This window comes from Lissotriton vulgaris, chromosome 5 (genome assembly GCF_964263255.1).
Source record: "Lissotriton vulgaris chromosome 5, aLisVul1.2, whole genome shotgun sequence".
NCBI classification, from domain to species: Eukaryota; Metazoa; Chordata; class Amphibia; order Caudata; family Salamandridae; genus Lissotriton; species Lissotriton vulgaris.
The window spans coordinates 619,032,894-619,054,795 of record NC_141693.1 but is presented as its reverse complement, the minus strand read 5'-3'; the positions used below and the strand labels follow the sequence as shown (position 1 = coordinate 619,054,795).

The window sequence follows — 21,902 nt, the reverse complement described above, 5'->3', positions numbered from 1 at the left end:
GCTATTAATGAGGCACCACTGGACAAAGCGGACACTCTCACCACATTAAAAAATATATCATGCCAAAGTTCTATATGGCATTCCATCCCTTTGAATAACTTAGAGCATTCAGTACCATCTCTTACCACTTTGAACCACGTTTTGATTTCTGAAATGTATCATTGTGAAGTATAAGCATTAGAGTTCCTGGTCTTACACCAAGATCATAGACTGAATATATTTTAGATCTTAATCAAAATTTTTGTTCGTTGAATCTGTCAGCATATTCTCTTCAGTCACTGAAGTTCTTCCCACAAGACTGGCCGCTACAGAATTAACAGGAATAGAATCAGACACCTTGGTATCCGTGTGTCCTAAAGGATTAAGTTACAACATAAATCACAGCTTATGTATCACGTCAGTGTTTTTCCACTATCTGATAATGACATCTAACATACGAGGGTGAATAGAAAGTCCTAGTATAGGGGTTTCTTTGAAAGTGATGAAGGAGATTTTCATTAGTTGATCCAGAAGCCTCAGGCACTGAAAATCCCATATTCACTCTAACATGGTATAGGATCTCTTGACAAATATCAATAGTGATACATAATCCTTTTTGTTATCCAAGAGGAACTGCATCATCAATATAAGTGGATACAAACACATCAGAATACATCATGTAATCTTCTGTAACTTTCTTAGCTAGAGCAATATAAATCTTCTAATCTAAAGGGACCATTGCCCTTTCGTCCTTGTCAATTCTTATGCCATGCCTAGGTCTCATACAAGAGGGAGACCTGAAGGAATCCGAAGAAAAAGAGGTATGCTTTCTTTTGGTTGTAAGCTTGCCCATTATGAAGGTTAAAAGAGTAATACGATACAGAAACAGCCAAGAACTGCATTAATAGGCATTAATAGCAGTCACTTAGTCCAGGCAGAAATGCAGGGCCAACCCATGCTATCCACCTTTCTCAATTATAAAGCATCACTTTAATAGACCGCGGAGGCTCCCTGCTTTGAAAATGAAAGTCTGTTCATATGCTAAACCACTTCCAACTACAATGCATGCGCTCAATGTAGATACTTCCTCCGCACTCAAATGCAGGATGAAGCAGTCCCGCAGCTGCGTCTTTTAGCCGCTGAAAGCCACATGCTAGTCTGGTAAAATGTGTTCAATAGTGGTGTCCTCCATGTATGAATTCCAAAATGGCAAAGTTGACACTGCTAACCCAGTAGACCATTGCTTCCTCCAAAGCCCAGCAGAGTAGGAGCATTCGCGGATCAATGAAGGGGTGGACACAGCAGTGACTTCTAATCCAGCATTCTTGTCTCGAACAAGTCAGGAAGCAAACAGGAGAATGCTGGGAATGCTAGCGCTATTGTGGCGCAAAGATGGGTGCTTGGTTCACATTTTCAGAATGTTCTGGTATTTCCTGTCTCTGGAGGTGGGACCGAGCTCACAAGTAACGATTAGGATGAGGGACGGACAGAAATAATGTGATTTTCTGTGATGTCAATATTGGTCAGATATGAATTTACCTTGAAAAAATGAAACGACAATGGGCATATGGAAAAACAGGAACACATTGGTTTAATTAAACACAGCAGCCGGGAGAGCAACAACATATTCATGTCTGAAGAGTGTCTCGATGTAAAGGGTTTTTGGCTAGCATTATATACAAGTCTTGAATTACAATAAACCAATTACACATTCTTGTAGAGAAAGTAAATCCAGGCCTAGTCATAAACCATAAATTCAACCATCAAATAAGGGGCCAAAGGTGGCTCTCGACTTCATGGAGACTCAATTTGGGCCAGTGTGTATGTCCTGATGGGGAGCGTGTGATCACTGCGTGTAGTGTACATGCTGTGTTCCGATTGGCTGAGTGTTTCTAGCTACATGTGGCATCTGACTTTATGGTATTTTGGGAACTCGAATCCCTTTGACCAAACGTGTTGTATTGGGGCCAATCTACTCAGACTTTTTGTGGTGTAGCTGCCTATCTTTGGGATCGATCTGGGTATTCCCTAGTTGCAAGTTTGTCTTCAGGCCAAGTGTAACCTCACCTGTGACCTATCAATCAGTAGGTTTGGGTTGCAGGGCCTGTCTGACCACCTATCTCTGACTCAGGGTTGATGGGGAGGTCATCTTGGGTGGATTTGACAGCAATGATACGAGTTTGTTATTACGTGTTCATATAACATGACAGTCCTTGATATCAAATTTACCAATATTATAATGTGTACATTTGTCATGGCATACATTGACATCATATGTACCGGTATTGACATTGTTATGTGTAGATATAGCATGGGGTACATTGACATCGTATTCACAGATATTCACATTCCCCCTTCTAGTTGAATTTTCAACAACATAATTTTTCTAATATGTCATGACAGTCACATCATTCGAAGCTGGGAGTGTTTCTGTTGTGTCTGCTATCCTTTCTCTAGCTATTTGCATACTACCTGATTCAAGGACTGCGTTTTTACAGCAGTAAATCCCCACTGGTAGGAAACCACACAATAGTAGTACAAAAATGAGAACCAAAGGCAATAGAGTGTATGGTTTTGTCACCCACAGGGGGAGAGAGAAAACAATACAATGAAAACAGTCCTGCTCAAGGGCACCTCCCTCCTCCTTCATGTCAGCTTGTAGAAGATGCTATGCTTGGATGGCAAAAGCAAGAGTTCCATTTTTTAGATTATATCCAGAAATAAATGTGCAATAGAAAGCACCAATCTTGGCACACACCCCACCCTCCATCATAGTCATGAAGTAGAACACATACTGATGTTGCATCACCTTGAGGCGGATGGCTCTTGGTTCTTTCCTGATAACATTTAGGCTGAGCTCAGTGTCATTAATCATCTTCAGTAGTTTCCATCTGGTTACCTGTATCCAGTAGGTGTTTGCGTTTGTACGGTGAAAAAGGGTATGGAACCTTCTTGCGTTCACCTGAGTGTCAGAAAACAGTCTGAATTCTTCTGGAATGCTCTTGTTCTGAGCCCAGCCCAAATAGTTTGCAGTTCTTCTTCTTCGAGCATGACGCAACAGAGCTATTTTCTTCTGCAGCGGATGTTGGAACAACTCAGGCAGATCTTCTCCAGAGATGGCCAGGGTGGGGTGGGCATGGTCACAAGGGTGCAGAGGTCCAGTCATCCGGGGACAAGCAGTGCATAGGCAAATTCTCTGCATCACCATGGTAATCCATCAACATGGAAGTGCCCCATTGCGGGTACGGTATGTGCAGTATTACGTCACAGTTTCAATTGGTATCAAGCGGTATTGTACCTTTGCCTCTGAAACACAAAGAATACAGTGTAAGTTTCCGTTCAATTCGAGTTTGCCCTTTCCCTTCCAACCATGTGTACCTATTCATCTCGGTATCCTAGATTTCTTGGCATGGGGTATCTGTGCTGGTGTTTGTCCCACACCCATGAGACTCATTTCCTTAGCGGCATTAAGGTGAATGGCCCTGCATGGGAATTCCAGATCAGGGGGTCTATTTGTCATTAAGAAAGGCTGCCTCAAAAGGAGGAGCTACGACAGCAAGCAAGATGGCCGCATAGCTTCCCGGCTCCGCCGACCTCCGTCTTTCGCTCGAAGATCCTGTTGTCTATCCTGATTTCTCGCCCCATATCCGGGTGCATGAACTACTCTGCAGACTGATGGAGCAATCCCGAGATTTTTCCGACATGGTGGAGTGGAGTAATGTTGAGGCTTGATTTGAGGCCTAACCCAGTCTGGAAGCCGGGGTCTCAAGTGTTGGTCTAGCTGGGTCCTAGTTGAACAACAGCGGACCGGAGAGAGCGGCAGGGTCCGGTCCATGGAACTTCCGACATCTTTATGATTGCTTTGCTGCCGATCTGCGGCCTGGCACTGTACCGGAGGTGAGGAGACGAGTGACGCCCGAGGTGGAGACCCAGGCCTGGAATCTGATGTCGGCAGCGGACGGAATTATAGGATCGGGACCGGACTCTGACTTGCTGCCCGAGACCCGGTGGCCAGTTCATTTCCCTATAGCTACCACAGCGGTGCAATTGGACCCGGTGCTTGGAGCTATACCTGCCCCTACAGAAGTGGAACGGTTCGAACATGTGGAGATTAGCGATACACCTAAAAGGTCGGAATCTTTGGAACTGCAATTGGCGGAACATTTCACTGCTGTTCCCGATTTGGAGACTTTTGCTCGTAACTGTGAACTGTGTTGGACTGTGTCGCACCCCCTTCCCAGCTGGTCCATCAAGATGGCGGACGGGATAGTGCCTGGTCTTAGAGTCGGGGAGGGGCATCGTTGGACCCGAGCGTCTACTTTGGGAATTGCCATCCTTTATTCGTCTGATAGACCATGTTTCGGCAACTTCTGTGTGAACTTTGACAACTTTACGTTGGGGCTCTATTTATCGGAGGGGATCAGCAAATTTGATCGACGGGGCCAAGGCTGAGACTGTTGTTTGAGATGTCACACTATTGTTTTATCGGTAACGGGATTGCTTTATTTGGTTAACGGAGTCCGGGGCGGGATTTGTAGTTTCCTCTGGTGTACTGTTTTATTATGGTCTGCTTGATCGTGTCAGCATTGTGGGGGATTCTTCGTTAAGGCGGGGGGGAGAAACCGGGAATGCGTATGACATAGCCCTCCTCCATTTCTCCTTTTCGGGCAGGGTTTTAGTCCCTTCTTTCTTTCCTTTTTTTCCCTTTGTTCTTTCTATATTTCGGGTTCATTTATGGGGCGACAGGCACGCTGCTAGGGGGGTAGGCCGTAGTCATCTGCAGGGGTGCAGGGTTGGGGGAGGGGAATTTTGTTTTTACCATTTGTTTCAATGGCCTTTTTTCTTCTTATCTTTCTTCGCTTTTTCTTTTGTTTCTTTCTTTTTCGGGTCAGCGTAGTGGGTCTATTCTTTTGTCAACTGTTTATCTGTGCCTATACTTTCACGGTACTTCAGTACCATCGGGCGGGCGCTTAACTGGTGCGAACAGTAATTGTATGCTTGTTTATCCTGAATTGTATGCCTTAGCGCCACTGTCTTGAATGAGATCGAACTAAATGTGGACCTCCTACTGTTTTGCCCGCCCTTTATGCGCCTTTGTGATATTGTATGGCACCTGATCCTTCTATCTTTATATTATAAAATGGAGCCTTTCGTATTCTGGTATTCGTATAGTATGTTCTGCTGCCAGTTTTAATTGAAGTTATGCTGTATTCGCCTCCCGGGAGGCCGAGTCTGGTTCTAATTGCTTTGTTGCGATGACATTGATTAGCGGCCAGCCCTGGTTGTTGTAGGCCCATACTTGTAACTGGTTGAAGTATTAATAAAGGTTTTCCCAAAAAAAAAAAAAGGCTGTCTCAAATATGCGGCGGGCTACCCTAGGACAACAGACGGAGGCGGAAGAGGATGTTTTTGTGCAGTCGTTTTACTACCTATGAGAACTTCTTCTCTACAAAGTCTCTGGGACAAACAGTGTCCTCACTTATAGTACCCCTTCTGTGCATCCTGTCTACTCGGTTTGAATGTCACTAGGTTCGGTAAAAAGTGCTGTGGGGTGATGTTTACTACTCCTCTATGGGGTTCTACTACTCTATTGGTTTGTATCGTGGAGCTAATTCTACATAGGCACAGGTGGATGAGACATTTAGATTTTTCAGGGGCTATTTCTTGTGGTAAGTAAAGCATGTCTGCGCCTACGGTGTGGGGTATTATCGAACATATGTAACACGACCTGTTCGTGGTTTGGATGCCCACTGTGGTCATGTGCTGATACCATGTGTTGTGTAGGAGTATGCTGCGTATCGCATGTGGAATGCTAGCGTTCGGTTCAGAGTAAGTGTGAGGTGGAAGAGGTCCCTACTCAAGAGCTAAAAGAATGTTGAGGTAGGCTCTATGAAACTAAGCAGGTATCTGGCTTTGGAGGGGCACAAGAGCACCCATGCTAGACAGAGAGTGTACAAAAATACATAAAAGCATAACTTTGGGAACATTTGTAGGTCTTGGGATGGTCTTCAGGGGAGATGTCTGTCATCTGGGCGCCGAGGGGTGTCTGTGCTTGGCCTGTTTGTAAAAAAGTGTCCATAAATGCAGCTTGCCATCTGTGTTCTTGAGCATTTGGGCCGTGTTGAAGTCCTTTTGGAGCTTCAGCTGAAGGGTTTTGTTTGCCGCTGTAATGAAGGTGCACATGCAGCTCGATTGCAGACCTGTTGGATAAGAGCTGTGGGTTGTAGGTTAGCTTGGAAAAACACATATAGTTATACAGTTTTTGGGAAGTTATTGTGCCTCCTTTATAGGGCTACATTCTATAGCTTCACTAGGTGTGAGGTAATGCTAAGGTTAGGTTGCCTTAAGGTTATATAGTGGGTACTTTGGTTCCCCCTCGCTTTGGCAGGGGAGAATACTTTACTTTGCGGGCAGCTTCCTTTAAATGTATGAGTGTGTGTCCTTTTATCTGTGCGGGGTATCCTTTTGACCTGCATGTGTCATGCAATGTGAAGTGAAGTGAATGTGTAATGATTTTTAGGGGCTTTGGGGGTAATAGTGATGTTTCTGTGTCATGTGCCTGTCCCTCTAGTCTCTGCACGTGGAGCGTAATGAGGTTAATTAGGTTCTCCCTAATGGAGTTGGGTGATTAGCTTACATCTTTTTTCTGGAAGGATCAGGTATTCTGGGCTACTTTTGAGCTTCTTTATGCTGGTTTTGTTGGACATTTACCTATGCTTTTGGGCGATGCTTCCTCTAAAGCAGTATACTGGAGGTAGTCAGGGAGTTGTTCATGGCCCTTCTGTGGCTCAGCAGAGGAGGGACTGTGCTTATTTGTTGTGCTTTAATGAGAGTCGGGGTGCGGTTAAGACTCACCATGGTCGGCCCGATCCAGGTAATACTAATGGCTTTGATGGATTTTCTCTAAGGACTGGGTGTCATGTGGTTGCTTGCTTCAGAGTTTTGACGACATCCTTGTTCTAGGTGTATGGGAAAACAGGCTCACGACACTGGAGCGCCTGCCTCGTTTTGGAACTGTAAGGGGGTCTCCATTTGGTGGAAACTGTGGTGCTGTTGAGACCTACATAGTTCGTTCAAGGCTGGATTTGACCAAGTGGACCTGGATACCAGTTTCAATGCACCTGTCAGGGGCTGCCCAGCCCCATCGTTGGGCTGTCTCCCCCCAGGGCAGGTCCAACCAACCCCGCCCCAGGGGATCAACAGCAGAGAGACGCCCAGGCCATTGCAGGCACCCGGATGGCGAACTCTAGAGCGGATTCCCTATCGATATAGTGTACTGCGGCCCTAAAGTTGTTCGGGAATACAGGTAAGTAAATGTATCTGGAAAGGGTATGATGGAGATACGTCATGTTGGGGGGTGGTTTTGGACTTATTCCGTGTTTGCATTCTGCGGATGTTCAAGGGCATTGCCTCCCAAGACAGTCACATCTCCCGGACGTGGCTGTGGCTTCGGTCCTTGCTGGGCTGGGCTCCCTGTCCGCTGCGGCAGTAACCATGTGCTCGGCCAACCACCCACCCTCTGCTGTGGTGGGGTGGCTGTTGCCTAATTTCCCTGAGGCCAATTGTATGATGCATTTGCATTGCTCTGGGCTTGGTTTTGGGGATGGATATTGTGTGGGAGCTGTCCTGGAATTATTCCTTTCGGCATGCGATACATTTTCGGCATCGGTCGGCCATGTGGCCCATTCTGTGACAATAGTAGCACTCTATGAGGCTTGGTAGAAGCCAGCTTCCCTGACCTCTGCTGCTAGTACAGGGTGGATACCCCCTGAGTTCAGAGGTGGAGCTCCCTTTGAGATTGGCGCTATTTGTACATTTGCAGCCAGCACGTCGCCCTCGAGGAAGGCCTTTTTTTATTTTTGGACCAGCTTGGCAATGTTTCTTTGGGCTTGCTCCTGCTTTGATGTGTCCTTCTCCTGTCTTTTTTGGTAATAATGGAATATGTGTGCCTGTATTTCTCACCAAGGTTTAGTGATGAGCCCTACTACGCCATCTAGTCCGCTCTATATCTCAGTGGGCAGTCCCTTTTTGAGTATGTTGCAGAAGAATGCAAGTTGCGGACCTGTGTCAGTCCAGGGCTATCCTGTCTCTTATCCCCATCGTTCCCTCAACCTGTTTTGGAAATCAGACACAGTTTCGCCAGGCTTCATGCTGTCTGCCATCAATCCTCCTACATCTGGGCAGTCAAGGAACATCTTGCTCAGGACCGTCAATATCTGGTGTCTAAATAAGTTGAATGTGGCCCCATCATGTTTGGTGTTGTTTAGAAAGAATGACGGGATGTGGGCTTGGGAAAATACTGTGTGGTCTGCTCTCCAATGAGGCTGCTGAAAAGACTTTTGATGTCACCTATAGCTAAGTTAATTACTGCACTGTTGTTCTCAAAGCATGAGATCCACTTTCCTACCCCATCCATCAATGGGTGCAGTTTGTTCCCGGGCCCTTCTTTGTCCATCTGTGCCCCTGGCACATAGATGGTCCCTGACGCACCCTTCTGTAGTAGCATACATTATTGGCAGGGAGCGGCTCCATTGGTTTCTCCCCAACGTATCATTCCTATCTTCTCAGACATTCCAGCATGTAGGAGAAGTACTAAAGTTGATATCAGCTTCTGTGGAGGATGCAGACTTTTGCGACGGCCATGTCTTCTGGGTCGAAGGATCCCTCCTCCTGACAGGGTTTATCATACTGGCCTTCCCTGCGGGATAGCAGATGGCAAAATGAGCACGCGAAGACCTTGCCTTCTTTTCTGGACACTATCTCTCTAGGGGTCAATTTGTCTGACCGGCGAGTTAAATGGGTGTGCTGGACATCCTTGTTGTCCCTCTCCTCATATGTGCAAGTGCCATTTGCTTCTCCTACGTCTTAATTGTGTTTCAGTTAGGCTATCTTGATTTCTTATGTCTTTGTTGTCCCCTCTCGTATGCCAACGACCAGGTGGAGTTTGGATTTCTGTTAGTGGCTCTCTTCTGACTCTTCCCCGGGCTCATCCTCATGTTAGGCCCAGGGCTAGCTCTGGCTTCCTCTAAGGGAAGGTGGGTTATTCTTTCTTCCCTTTGGGCTTCCCAAGCGAGAGCTCTTTCTCCCTCTATTCTCAAAGTGCGCATTTCCTCTAACTCCCACCTGGGCTGCCTCCTTTGCTCAGTGCTGTGTACGGTTCTCCTTGGTATAGTTTTGACCTCAAGCTCACTTACGAATGCTTCCACTGCAGACTGCGCATACCCTGGGGGAACATATCCTACGGCTCCCCCCTCATTGTCGGATCTCGGAGGGCTCGGCCCCTATCCCCCCACCCCACTGGGGCTATCATCTTCCGGAACTGCTAAGAACCTCCCTCTGACTCTAGAGCATTCAGTGGGGCGGTTAAGAGCATGTGCTCCTTGTTTGGCTGGGGCTTGATGTGTTGCAGCCAATGGGTAGGGGGAGTGTCGAACTTCGGGGGAGCCTGGCACCGAACTGGGAGGGGGCCTTCCTTGCTTGGGCTGGTTGGTAGTCTTCCTATCCTGTCTGGTGGCCTACTGCCCGTGGGGGGGGGGCATTGTCCCCTTCAGCCGGTTGATTGGAGTAACCCAGCACATGGGTGGCTGGGAAGGCAGACATCAAAGAGAGCACCTCCCCACCAGTGTATGGAGGGAGAGGGGTGGACACCTTGATTGCAGGTTCGAGGACAACTTTGCAGGATGGGACCGCCTTGAAGGTGGCTCATAGTTCTAGTAGGGCCTCTTGTTTAGCCCTCTTTGGACCTACATATCTGGACTGTGTGCATGCTCTGGATGTGTTATATTATGTTGGTATCATATGTTCCCTCGTCAGGACCGGGGAATGCGTATGCCTTGGTATGTGCATGCCACTCACAGCAGTGTTTCTCTAGCTTTCTAGGCTGTGTGGGGAATCTAGTATGTATGTGGTCTAGCTGTGACACCAGAATGAGTTAGGAAACTTTTCAAGGAGTTAGTAAACTTCTCATTTTCTCGAGTTTTAAATAATTCCAAACTCTACTCTGATCGTGGTACTGGCAATAACTACTGGTTATGAGCTTTATTAAGGAAAATGATGCATCACATAAAACACTTAACATTAAACAAAGCCAACACAATGAAATAACCTGTTAGAAAGTGCAATTGCAATGGTTAGTTCAGACCAATATGAGTTGCTTTACAGCAGCAGTTTAGCAAATATGGAGTACTGACTTGTGGGAAAAAGGGTTGCTATTTCATATACCCACAAACTTTCTAAGAGTACATAACATTTCAACATAAAATACAATTGCAAAATTTAACACCACCACAACAGCAACAATGAAAAAATTGAAAACCTTAATGAAAACAGAAGAAAAACAATGGGCAGAAAAACATATTTTGTCCAAAAATCATAGCAGCTCCTGGTGCCTACTGCCCGACGAAGAGAGAATACTCTGCGAGGTACACAGAGCTACGTTAACCCGATAGTCTGTCAGTATCGGCTCGGGGACATAAATAGCAATGATTAGTGTGGTGAAGAAGAAACAATCCGACAATTATCAGACCTCCCTGGCCAGATACAAGCTATACCTTATTCACCAAGGTCCAAATGTTCCCTAACATCCGAAATACACCATTTATATCGCCAGGGCCTATACATACTATCTGTGTAATTCTCAGCGGTCCAAGCAAAGAAATGAAATAAGTGACTCTATATCAAACCCAGGGCCTATGCGTACCATCTGTGCAACGTTCAGCTGTCCAAGCGAACTAAACTATAAACTACCTTCACCTTTCCTAGCTTGCTGACTAGGGAAAAAGTTATCTACATACTTTTACTAGTTTGCCACATGTCACATGCTGGGATTAAGTATCAGATATAGTCTCTTACCCTGTGACAGCAGCCTCCGGACAGACCTCCACCCGCAGATTCAGCAGAGCTTTTAATCCATTACGGCGTCTGATTACCGATCTTGTTGCGCAAATGTGAACACGTTCAATCAGGGTTCCTTGTCTTTTGGCAGCAGTCTGGCTTGATACACCAATCTCTCCTGGATGGCTCACCAACTTGTTGCTCAGATATGAATTTATCTTGAAAAAAATTAAAAGACAAGAGGCGTTTGCCAAACCCGGAACAGGCGCTGTTAATTAAACACGGTACAAAAGGGGGTGGTGATGGACGGAGCATCTGAACCAATCAAATTACTCACACCCAGTCAACAGATCTGGGTTTAATCCATCACTGTTCTTTAGCCCACTCTGCCACCCCAGTTCAGACATGGCCATATGCAAATCAGTCTGACCCTGTGCCTCATGGGAACAGTCCAGCCCGAACTGCCAAGCCATGCCTTCCCTGGACCGGATTCAAGCTTCCTAGGACCGGTTTCTGACATTACAGCCGTCTTCAGCCAGGCTTTTTGAATCCAGTGGCAAAGTGAGCAAGGGACTCGCGTCTGAGCATACGCTGCCAACGTATGGCGAACAAAGCGGTACAAAAGGGGATGGTGATGGACGGAGCATCTGAACTAATCAAACACTCACACCCAGTCAACAGATCTGAACTGGGGTGGCAGAGTGGGATAAAGAACTGTGATGGATTAAATCCAGATCTGTTGACTGGGTGTGAGTGTTTGATTAGTTCAGATGCTCCGTCCATCACCATCCCCTTTTGTACCGCTTTGTTCGCCATAAGTTGGCAGGGTATGCTCAGACGTGAGTCCCTTGCTCACTTTGCCACTGGATTCAAGCAAGCCTGGCTGAAGACGGCTGTATTGCCAGAAACCAGTCCCAGGAACCTTGAATCCGGTCCAGGGAAGGCATGGCTTGGCAGTTCGGGCTGGACTGTTCCCATGAGGCACAGGGTCAGACTGATTTGGATATGGCCATGTCTGAACTGGGGTGGCAGAATGGGCTAAAGTTGGCTGGGTATGCTCAGACGTGAGTCCCTTGCTCACTTTGCCACTGGATTCAAGCAAGCCTGGCTGAAGACGGCTGGAATGCCAGAAACCGGTCCTAGGAAGCTTGAATCCGGTCCAAGGAAGGCATGGCTTGGCAGTTCGGGCTGGACTGTTCCAATGAGGAACATGGTCAGACTGATTTGCATATGGCCATGTCTGAACTGGGGTGGCAGAGTGGGCTAAAGAACGGTGATGGATTAAACCCAGATCTCTTGACTGGGTGTGAGTGTTTGATTGGTTTAGATGCTCCGTCCATCACCACCCCCTTTTGTACCGTTTAGTTAAACGCAGCAGCCAGGAGAGCAGCAACAGAGTCGTGTCTGATGATTGTCTCGATGTACAGAGGTTTTGGCTGGCATTATATACAATTCTTGAAGCACAATAACCCGATTACACATTCTTGTAGAGCATGTAACTCTGGACATAGTCATGAACCATGAATTCAACCATCAGATAAGGGTAAGTAAGTAAGTATTGTTTATTGTACAGTTAATTAAAACCTTTACAAACATACATCTCATGCCATATTTTCACGACAACAGTTTAAAACAAAATGTGAGCCACCATTAAAAAACGCATTAAAATAAGCCCCTGTTCTCCCAAGGAAGTTAGTTAAGACCTTAAAAAGCAAAAGTGCCGGCGGATGATGTTTTTATAGACAAAAGCTTAGCAGCAGAGCAGGAAAAATTATTCTCCTTAGTCCGATACTTAGCAGCAGAGTAGATAAAGCAGCAAAAAGCAGGTGCCAAAATGTGCAAGGAAAAGTGCAGATTGCAAAAATGACTTTATGGCTGAGTGGAAGGCAGCAAAGGTTAACCCACTGTTGCGCCGATGTGAGCTCTAAGGGTACATTAAGCTATCTTCTTAATTTCAGTGCATAGTTGATTAAAACCTATGCACTAAAATAAAACAAATGTGCTCATTTAAAACCATTAAAAAGATGAAAGAAACTGATTGCACAAAATAGAAATCGCTTATATGAAGCAATGAGGTCCAAAACAACTAATTTTTGATATTTCAGTGCTAGAGTTCCACAGCATGAAGCTCCAGGTCCGGTTGCTATTTTGGAGGGCTGTTAGAACATGGGTTGGCTGCCCCCTCGACCATTCAGAATCGGTTGATCCATTTAAAGTGCAAGATGTGCTAGTACTTGACTGTGCTAGAGTTCTCAGTAGAGTGGCAGTACAGTTGTAGTCTTGAGCGAAATGGATCAGCGTACCGGGTTCAGCCCAGCTACAATGCCGCCTCCCCGACAATCAGTTTGTTTTTAATAATAGATTCTGCGGCGATTAGGAATTTTACCAAGCGGCAACTTAGTTGGACGTCAGACAAGCTTGCTAGCACCGCTTGCCTACAGTTTCATATATGTTTCTTATTGAAGAGAGGACTAAGGACGGTCCGGCGCACCCGTATTAATTCCCTGCATATGGTGATAAGGTGCACTATGTCCTCCTCTCCTTTCCTGCAGAGTCGACAGGTTGCTGGCTTCAGAGGGCGTAGCCACGGCGGCATGTGGTATGCAGATGGCAATATGCCTAGGCGGAATTTCTCTTTGTTGGTTTTAGAGAAGCTAGTGTGGAGGTATGCTTAGGGTGAGGCTTTGCTGTCGGACTGTATGGTGAGCCAGCCATGTGAGTGTTCTGACAGAATGGCATTGTCTTGTATGAGGGATTCTTTTTTAACAATGTTGTTTACTATTTTTTTTAACTTGCATAGGTCCCTGATATCTCCCAAAGGTGCAGTAGCCCCAGTTGATCAAGTGAGCTGTCCAAATAGTGTTTGGCTGGGCATGCCTCTTTGGCTTGCAGTTCTTTCCATAGGTAGACGCTTAGCGATTCTGGCAGCCCTCTACTGATTTTATACCAGCTTTTAATAAATGCCCCTTTATGTGCCAGCTCTTGTCTTTGTATCAGGAATTCTAGCCTCATTTGTGCGGGGGATATGTATCCTGGAAACCCATAGATAATTTGCAATGCTTTTGCTATAGTGCCATCCAGTGTTTCAGCATCTCTCCCTCTCATGGCTTCACTTCCGAAGGTGATAGATGGTATGAGTTTTGCCTGAATCACCCTGGTTAGGGGGAGAAAACATGGGACAGAGATCTTGTTTTTAGGTTTCTTAGTGCCACTGCTGTCATTATTCCCCTTTTTTAATGGCCTCACGTTGTGCTGTGTAGTTCCCTTTGTTATTGACAATAACTCCCAGGTATTTATAATCTTGTACGGCTTCCAGCTTACATGTTGCCAGGAACCAGTGGTGGTTTGATTTTATTTTGCGGGTGTTTACACCCACAAAATAACTTTAGTTTTTTCTTGGTTTGTTGACCTCTGAATATCGAGATGTAATGTCAAGCAAGCGCTGTGGGTCTATGGGTGTCTGACTAATGAGCACCAGGTCATCTGCATAGACTAGATTGGATAGCTGGAGGCCCCCTAGCTTATGAGCATGTGAGTTGCTTTCATTGAGAATGGCTGATAACTCTGCCATAAAAAGATGAAAATGTATTGGGGCAAGCACGCAACCTTGTTTCAATCCGGAGGTTGTTGGAATCTTCTTTGTTAGATGGTCTCCTGTGCCCAGTTTAACTTGCAGCCAGGTGTTGCTGTGCAAAATAATTAGTTGTTTTAAGAGCAGCGATGGGATATTCAGCCTTGTTAGTTTTTGCCACAATAGGCTTCTATATATATGGTCGAACCCTGAGCTATAGTTGATAAAGCACAGGTACAGGGGCTGTTTTGTTGCAAGAGCGGCGTCTATCATTAGTGAGAGGACTGAGATGTTAGTAGTGGTCCCCATATTCTTGCAGAAGCCTGTTTGCTTATGTGGTATTGCTGCGATTTCTGCGGCCCAGGACGTTAATTCTTGAAGTAGTAATCCTGCATAGTATTTGGCTTCATTATCCAATAGAGCTACAACAGGACAGACCTCCGCTTGCAGATTCAGCAGAACTTTTAATCAATTATCGAGTCTGATTACCGGTCTTGGTGCGCAAATTTGAACACGTTCAATCAGGGGTTCTTGTCTTTCGGCAGCAGTCGGGCTTGATAAACCAATCTCTCCTGGCTGGCTCGCCAACTTGTTGCTCAGATATTAATTTATCTTGAAAAAAGACAAGAGGCGTTTGGTAAACCAGGAACAAGTGGTTTTAATTATATGCAGCAGCCGGGAAAGCAGCAACAGAGTCGTGTCTGATGATTGTCTCGATGTACAGAGGTTTTGGCTGGCATGATATACAATTCTTGCAGTACAATAAGCTTATTATGCATACTTGTAGAGCATGTAACTCTGGACATAGTCATGAACCATAAATTCAACCATCAGATAAGGGGGCACAGGTGGCTCTCGGCTTTGTGGCGACCCACTGTGGGCCAGTATGTATGTGTCCGGATGTCCGGCATGGGGATCGTGCGATCACTGCTTGTAGAGTGCATGCTGTGTTCTGACTGACTGAGTGTTCCTTACTACATGTGGCATCTGACGCTGTGGTATTTTGGGAACATGCATCCCTTTGACCAAACGTGTTTTATTGGGGCCAATTTCCCCTGACCTTTTGTGGTGTAGCTGGCTATCAGGGGGATCGATCTGGGATTTCCCTATTTCCGCATGTGTCTTCGGGCCAAGTATGACCCCATCTATGACAGTAGGCTAGGGTTTGGGTAAGGTCGCAGGGCCTGTCTGTCCATGTATCTCTGATGGGGGATGTCATCTCGGGTGTATTCGACAGCAATGATACGTGTTAGTTATTACGTGTACATATAAGATGGCGGTGATTGATAATACATTTACATTTTCTGATGTTCTCATTATTATGCATACAATTGTCATGACATACATCAACATCATATGTACCGGAATTGACACTGTTATGTGTATATATATCATGGCATACATTGACATTATATTCACTGAAAATAACATCACAATACTATCATTAAGCTACTTGCCAATTTAAAACGTTAAAAATGCTTCCTCGAAGTGGGCACTGAATGCTGACAAGTAATTATTTGCAGTATGATTTTATATCACTTCTGATCATTTAAAAATGATCAGTAGTTGATCCACCCTCCTTTTCTCTGGACTATATGGCTCTCAAATAGAGTCAGCCTGTGGGAAAGGGGACTCCACTGAGTCAATGCCTCCATAATCCATCAAAACTGAACATAGGGAGGAAAAAACACCATCAGTATTGGACCTAAATGAAACTGAGCATGTACATAACTAAAAACTTGCAATGGATAGGGACAATGCTTTAAGTGGCAGAGATGTGGAATTCCTACAGCCCGACGCCCAGGACATATTATTTGCAGTCAAGAGCAAAACGTTTCCATGTGTATTTTGTCCTTGGGACAAGTAGGCCCAACCACCTACAGCACAAACCCTTTGGCTGCCAGTTTGCAGTACCACATTATAGATCACAGAAGGGCACTGGCTGCTGTTAAGGTAATATTTTTGTCCCCATGTTAATGCTGTTCAAACGTATATTGATGGTTCATTAATTGAAGGGCCTTTATTATTAGGGTGAACGCTCTAAGTAAATGTTGAAAGCTTTGACGGCACTACTGACAATGGTTCCAGTACAAAAATGTGTACACACGTTTTCAAAGTTTAGCAATATGAGGCTATGTATAATAATGTTCCCAGAATGCTCTCTGATTTGATGCAAATATTTGCAGAAGCTTGAAAGCAAGATTGATAATTATTTGCTTTCAAAATAGAATGTTCATACAAAAATGAAAGCAGGAAAAAAATATTTCGCTAAACAACCATAAAAGTTCTGGTACAATTTCATTGCAGCATCATTTAGTAACGTGTTCATGCATGCTAATGTTTCCCAAAAATATTCATAATGGAAAATCTGTGTAACCAGTTGCAATAAGATTATGGAAAAAATAAACAAGCATTGGCAAAATCAGTAGAACTGAAATTGGTGGTCAGCTTTTTAGTTTTGTTAATGTTTGTGACTTGTTTTGGCATGTTTTTTGTAAGACCTTATTTGTGTGGGAGCTGCTGGGCCCTCACAATTATATCAAACTTTGGCAAAAGCAAAAATTGTAGTTGGTCTCACAAAGCACACACTGCCACAGTAGTTAACGGCACTGAACAAAACTACTTTGTGTGCAGATATGCGCCTTGTGAAAGAGCAGAATGCGGTCACTCACAGTGAGGCCAGTCGATACAGAGAGAGAGAGAGAGAGAGAGAATTTTAATAAAGGCAAAAGGTCATAGTCAACTCCAGATCAAATTGGGGGCCCAATTATTAAAGAAAGTCTCAAAAATGCACCCATTGTATATGTCCTTGTATTAAGTGCAGCTATACGGCTTTCGTGAATTCCCAAGTTATTTACAGGAGTAGGACAAGAAAATAGTACTTCTCGAAAATATTTGTTAACTGCATTTTAACACGAGCAAATATGTATGTGTAGATTTGTTCAGGCGAAAATCTGAGTGTTTGCAAGTTCACTTTCCCTCCAACCATTTTTTCCTAACTTTGGAAGATGATTTAAGTCTGCCATTGTCAGGAGTAAATTTCCAACATTTCTAAAAGATTAAAGAAGAGTTGTTGAAAACCCTTAAAACATGCAAGTTAGTAGGTTTGCATAGACTCAAAAGGGCATTTTAACCCTGTAACTATTGCTAAGCACTACCGTCAGCTCCAGTATGTAGAGCTGCGGAAACGTGGCAACATAGGGGATTAAAAAAGACTGTTGCCAACGTGTACTTGTTTATAACAACTGAAAAGTTCAAAATGTTAAAATCTAGAGTGCTTCAACCACTAGCGCCTAGTTCATTGGCGCTAATGTGCTTAATGCCGATCAGTATGAAAGAAGGGGAATCCCTTCTTGCTGGTGGGAGCACTATTTTCAATAACTTCTGATATCAACAAATTTAAACTGTTGAATCTGCAAATAACACTCTTTAAGCAAGTTCAATGTCCATCTTCAAGATGTTTAATTTATTGAATGCATTATCCAGCATGCATTTTCTTCATAGTAAGTTATCCAAAGAACCATTACATCTTAATAAACCCAATGCATTTCGGGTCATCCATTGGCCCTTCGTCAGGGGTCACTCTGTGTGTTTCTACAAAAAAACGAAAAAAGGAGACCATTCATCTTCTAATTCAAAAATAGGCTGATAGCCAGAAACCGGTCCTAGGATGCTTGATTCCGGTCCAGGAAAGACATGGCTTGGAGGTTCGGGCTGGACTGTTCCCATGAGGCACAGGGTCAAGGCTGATTTGCATATGGTCATGTCTGAACTGGGGTGGTGTGGAGTGCAAACAAACAATGGATTTAGGCCCAGATCTCTGTACTGGGGTGAATGTATGACATTGTTCTGCATTCTGTCCATCAACTGTTGTTTTTGCATTTGTCACCCGAGTGGGATGGATATGCTCAGACATGAGTCCCATGCTCTCCACACCACTGGAGTCAAGCTATCCTGGCTGATGACGGCTGATAGCTAGAAACTGGTCCTAGGATGCTTGATTCCTGTCCAGGAAAGACATGGTTTGGCAGTTTGGGCTGGACTGTTCCCATGAGGCACAGGGTCAAGGCAGATTTGCATATGGCCATGTCTGAACTGGAGTGGTGTGGAGTGCAAAAAAACGATGGATTTAGGCCCAGATCTCTGTACTGGGGTGAATGTATGACATTGTTCTGCCTTCTGTCCATCAACTGTTGTTTTTGCATTTGTCAAATGGTTCAAATAGCACAATTAAGTTTCACCATACTAGAGGCACTGAAACCCAGCGACAATGTTGATTCCAGTAAAGCAGTGGCAAGATCTTAATTTTATTGGACTAAGAAACTGCATGCCCTACAGCCTCAAGGGATGAATGATAGAATTGAATATAATTGCTTTCTGTAACTGCGTATAGTTATGATGACATCATTCTGGCCCCCAATTTTCATTAGACATTTAGTTTTGTTAGGTCTGATTCACCCTTCACTAGCTTCGCCATGGTTACGTTTAAATACGTACACATAATCAAGTCATTCACTCGCTGCCGGACTTTCATTCGGGAAGCCGACGGGACCCAGTCAAGTTCTTTTATCCGTTTAAGTCATGAGCGCGTTAACTACTTAACTCTTTTGAAAAAGAACATCACGCATTGGACTATTACCCACTAAGTAGATAAAGTGCCACGAAAGTAATTGCGCACTCCTTTCACACTGCACTGTTTACATCGAGGTAGCGGAGTTGCACTTGATTCCGTAACCATCACCAAAAAATCCACTGTTTCTGTTTGTGATGTTGATTCACTCGTTTAAACACACGCTACGTCTGGTCACTGCAGTCTTTTTGGGAATTTTTCATCTGTATTTTGTTTCGGCACAGGTCTGATAACGTCATTAATCGGCACTGTTTCCTTATGGCTGTATTATGAACATAGGAAATGACATCTTGGCCATTGATGCATTTTTTTGTCATAGTTTATTTGAACACGTCTTTCTTTGGCATTTTCTTTCTAATGAGCACACGCAATGTTTTTAAACATTTGAAGCCTACTTTTAAATTAGAAGATGAATTGTTTCCTGTTTCCGTTTTTTCTTAGAAACACACTGAGTGACTCCTGACGAAAGGTTAATGTATGACCCGAAATGCATTGGGTTTATTAAGATGTAATGGGTCTTTGGATAACTAACTGTGAAGAAAATGCATGCTGGATAATGCATTCAATAAATTAAATGTCTTGAAGATGGACATTGAACTTGCTTAAAGAGTGTTATTTGCGGATTCAATAGTTTAAATTTGTTGTTACCAGGAGGTATTGAAAATAGAACTTCCACCAGCAAGAAGGGATTCCCCTTCTTGCATAATGATCAGCATTAAACATAAGGGGATTGCAAGTAATAAAACACTACTATGGTATGAGCCCTGGCATATCAGAGCTCTTATATAATAGATTTCTGCCATAATGTGTTGCCGCACTACATGGCACCAAAGGGACAAGTGGATTTTCTTACAGGACAAGTAGATTTACCAAGCAACCTGCTCCATGGAAAAGTAGCTATTTTATTAAATTCCACACCGCTGAAGTGGGATAGAAAAGCGGGGGGTGCTCTCAAAGGGGCGTGGCCGATCTAATTAAGAGTGTGGCTTAAAAACAAGCAAGCTAAAAATGCATGCCTTGCATAGAGTGCCGCCGGACTACTATTTTGCTGCTTCTGTCATTGCATCCAGATATATAATACAAGTACTATTATTACACCTACAACAAGCCAGGACTATTGGCTTTGTCAATGTCATCGTATTCAGATATATAATACAAGTAACATTATTACACCCACAACAAGCTAGGACTACTGGCTTTGTCAATGGTTGTTCGTTGCATTAGACAAATAACAACAACTACGACTTCATTGTATATAATATTGATGCTTCCTTTCTGACATGAAAAGACTGTGAAAGAACTATAACGAGTCTCTTTGAAATTACACCAAAGGCAGAGAAGGGTGATAATGCTCCAGAGTTAAGATTTAATTTTTTACACCCCGAGGGTGGGGGGAAAATGGGGAACATGATAGGGGCCCGTCTCAGCTCCTGCTTTTTAGAAGTGCACATGCGGATCACCGGCAGGACCCGGTCCACTTAAAACCCTGGAATGGGAATAATGCACTGACTGCATCGGGTCCCTTCTTCCAAATTTTTATTTTCAGACGTCTTTATTACCCTTGTGCCTCTTGCCTAAACAATCTTCAAATCAGTTCAAGGTGCGTCTGGAAATGTTCAAATCCTCGTCTTTCTGTAGACTGCTCCCCCTGTTCTAACTTTGCCTTAGCACTACCCTGTCTCCGCCTCCTCAGTGTCTGGACTGCCTCCACTTCCTAGCCATGTAGCCTGTCACCGGCCTTCCCCTCCTCCCTTTAGCCCATCTTTTATGCTTTGCAGCTGAAGAGGAGTTGCGAGAACACCCAACCGCCCCCGCCCCCTCCCCCTCCCCCTCTCTGAACGGTCCCCCGCCTCGTACCTGATCACGTGATGCGGCGACCGACCACTTTCAGTGCCTCGTCAGGGGTAGTAAGGGATAATATAAATGCAATTTAAACACTTTACACAACCCAAATCCCGCTCCAGGTCAAAGCGTTCGAGGACAGCTAGCGCGCTGACGTCACAGAGGGCAGCGTGAGCATCTAAAGAAAGAGGCGGAGCTGGCCTGCTCTGAGACTGAGCACGTGACGCGGCTGCTGTCTGCGGTGCTGAAGCGCTGGAAGCTGTGCTCCTAGTATAGAGGGTACTGTGTGTGGATCCACGTTTGGACGTGTTTGACAGCGTCGCCGTCTGCCAGGGTACTTGAGTAACTTGACAACGACTTGCCTAATCTTTGCGCACCGTATTTACTTTCACTCGTGTAGCCAGGGTGGCAGTAACGCTTGTCCGTGTTCTTTTTTTTTTTAATTTCAAAAGATTTTATTGTTATAAATAAACAAATGAAGATACAGAATATAAATAAAGTGATACATTTGAGAGCCAATAAACCGACCATCAGAAGATGAAATCCAACAAGCACTGGCGTTGCCAATAGGTCTCGGAGTAGGAAAGTTGGAGCTATTGGTTTTGTAAATGACAAAGCCCTTTATGTTTTTAAAATGAAAAAAAAATAAAAGGCATTGTTACTTGCAATGGTAATGGCTCCAACTTTCCTACTGCGAGACCTATTGGCAACGTGAGTGGTGTAGCGTGTGTGAGTGGCGTTGCGTGTGTGATTGGCGTTGCGTGTGTGATTGACGTTGCGTGTGTGAGTGGCGTTGCCTGTGTGATTGGCGTTGCGTGAGTGGCGTTGCCTGTGTAAGTGTTGTTCCGTGTGTGATTTGTGTTGCGTGTGTGAGTGGCGTTGCATGTGTGAGTGGCGTTGCATGTGTGAGTTGTGTTGCGTGGATGAGTGGCGTTGCGTGTGTGAGTGGCGTTGTGTGAGTGAGTTGCGTTGCTTTGAGTGAGTGGCGTTGCATGTGTGAGTGGCGTAGCGTGTGTGAGTGGCGTTGCGTGTGTGAGTGGCGTTGCG

The 21,902-nt window shown here is 44.8% G+C and overlaps 1 protein-coding gene across 2 annotated transcripts in view; it reads right to left on the bottom strand.

Moving 5' to 3' along the window:
• OGDHL (oxoglutarate dehydrogenase L) overlaps positions 1–21,011 on the bottom strand; it is a 707,295-nt gene extending 686,284 nt beyond the window's left edge. The window contains exons 1-2 of one of the 2 annotated variants that reach the window (XM_086922074.1): positions 20,871–20,997; positions 10,831–11,030 (exon numbers count right to left, since the gene is read on the bottom strand). The gene's annotated coding sequence lies outside the window, so the exon portion shown is untranslated. Of the gene's footprint in view, positions 1–10,830; positions 11,031–20,870 lie in introns of both variants that reach the window. The other variant, XM_086922073.1, reaches the window with a different exon arrangement.
• Positions 21,012–21,902: the final 891 nt, after the last annotated feature.